At 46.5% G+C, this 2500-nt stretch overlaps 1 protein-coding gene across 1 annotated transcript in view; it reads right to left on the reverse strand.

Annotated features, from left to right (window-relative positions):
- The window catches only part of LOC135104439 (uncharacterized), an 82330-nt gene that overhangs the window by 882 nt on the left and 78948 nt on the right, over nucleotides 1–2500 (reverse strand). The gene's annotated exons all lie outside the window — the stretch shown is intronic.

Consider the following 2500-nt stretch of genomic DNA (forward strand, 5'->3'; position numbering starts at 1 on the left):
CCTCACTCTGCCGTCTCATCGTCTTGCAAACTACACACACATTAGGACATACACGAGCACGCCTCAACAGACATACACACTTACTTACATAACTGCATACATACACACACACACACATGTACGTATTTCAAACTGCTTTCACTTAAACACACACGAACACATGAAGTCAAATTCCGAGAGTGAAAGTCTGTGTGTGTGTGTGTGTGTGTGTGTGTGTGTGTGTGTGTGTGTGTGTGTGTGTGTGTGTGTGTGTGTGTGTGTGTGTGTGTGTGTGTGTGTGTGTGTATGCTGCACGTCCTTGGCTGTCTATTGACTCGTGACGGCCAGTGTGTGTGTGTGTGTGTGTGTGTGTGTGTGTGTGTGTGTGTGTGTGTGTGTGTGTGTGTGTGTGTGTGTGTGTGTGTGTGTGTGTGTGTGTGTGTGTGTGTGTGAGCTATTTAAAGGTCGGCTGCTTCTTGTTTTTCTTCACGGTTCCTCTTCTCCTCTTCCTCCTCCTTCATTTGCCTCTTTCTTGTTTGCCTCTGGTTCTTTTCTTGCTCTTTCTTTCCTTCTTTATTTCTTTCTTTCACCGAGTTCTTTCACAGATCGTCGTCGTTTTCTTTTCTCCTTCTCCTTCTTGTTTATCCCTATTTCCATTTGCTTTCATTCTCTTTCCCGGTAATTTTCTTGTTCATTTTATGTTTTGTTGTTATTAATATATCTGACTTCCACATCTCGTTTTGTCTCAATTTATTTATTTTCTAGTTCCTCCTTGGGTTAAGTCTGATCTTGGCTACTTTATATATATAGTATCTAGTAGATTCTCGGTGGAAGACGTAGCGCCTTCATGCAACTCTAACCGGTGCCATATGACCTCGTTGCTACGGCGCCATAACTCATTCAATTTCCAAGATCCTCTCTTCACTAAGTATCTATTTTTTTACTTTTTTTTATTTTTTATGTAACTCTAACCGGCGCCATATGACCTTGTTGCTACGGCACCATAACTCATTCAATTTCCAAGATCCCCTCTCCACTAAGTGTCTCTCTCTCTCTCTCTCTCTCTCTCTCTCTCTCTCTCTCTCTCTCTCTCTCTCTCTCTCTCTCTCTCTCCTTTTTTTAACCTTTTGCATCTTCGCTTTCCTGTTCAAGTGACTGCGTCTGCCCAATTAGCTGTTTTTCGCTTCTGTAGTGTTGATGAGTTGGTGTTTATTTGGCACCTCCTTCCTTTTCCTGTCTGTATGTACCTGGTAATCTGTTTATCTGTCTGACATCCTGCCTCTCTGCTTGGCTACACCTACTTTATCTAGCCTGTGTGTCCTGCTCATCCTGCTTGTATGTACTGTCACCCTACCTGTATTTGCCTGTCATGTTGTCTGTTAGCTTTCCACACCTTTCGTCAGTTTGCTTTCCAGACGTGTTTTGTTTACAATATATGCATCATCCTCCGCCATCCTACTGTTCTAACTTCGCTGTGGTTGAAAATCTGGGAAGAAATGTCGTGGCTGTAAAGTTGACAGGAATAGACTCAGTGATCAAGCTGCTAGTCCCGAATCAACAGGAAGCTTTAAAAGATGAGATAAATTTATGGATAGGGATACGTGGATATAGTTAGGTAGATTCTGTAGAGAGAGACTAATATAGACCTACTGGCTTCTTCCAACATCTCTTACGTTCTTCCGTTCTTGAGGTGATGTGGAGGCGACAAGAGCTCACAGACAAGCCAAAGGAATGGTTAACAGCACACGACGAAAGCCTAATCCGTGAGTCAAGAGAGTCCTAATGAGAGGCGGCGAGGGAAAGAACCGGTGAGGAAGTGGGGAGGACGAGACAGACTGGGAAAGGTCATAGAGGAGGCAGTGGCTGGCTGGCTGGTCGTGTTGTGTCGGGTCATGGCGATGCAAGCAAGGCCTGTTCACGTAAGCCAGACAACGTGCCCTCCCCCACCACCTCAACACATGCCCGCGTAAACCCTCCACTTTAACTCACTCACACTTGACCTTTCGCGCTTTTAAACACCCTTAAAGTAGGGTTATACGCGGCTTCGTGACACGCGATCAATATTCCCAACCGGACCCACCCGCCATGCCGTCCCTCCTTGGCACCCTCACCACCCACCCGCGCGCTCTCTCTCTCTCTCTCTCTCTCTCTCTCTCTCTCTCTCTCTCTCTCTCTCTCACACGTCCATCCTCTTCGTCACCACTTACAGGAGGAGCTGAGGAGGGGGATTCGCGTGACGAGGGGCCAATCATCATCGTGTGGGGGTGGCAGGAGGAGCGTGAGGGTGTGATGACGCGCCGTGACGTCAGAACTAACGGTGACGTCTGAGATAGTGGTGTGATTAAGATTCTTGCAACACGTAACGTATTGTGACAGAATGAACAGGAGGGTTAATGTGATGGCGTGTTCGTGCTTGCTTGATATAACAGGGAGAGAGAGAGAGAGAGAGAGAGAGAGAGAGAGAGAGAGAGAGAGAGAGAGAGAGAGAGAGAGAGAGAGAGAGAGAGAAAGTGAGTGAGAG

This window comes from Scylla paramamosain, chromosome 1 (genome assembly GCF_035594125.1).
Source record: "Scylla paramamosain isolate STU-SP2022 chromosome 1, ASM3559412v1, whole genome shotgun sequence".
NCBI lineage: Eukaryota > Metazoa > Arthropoda > Malacostraca > Decapoda > Portunidae > Scylla > Scylla paramamosain.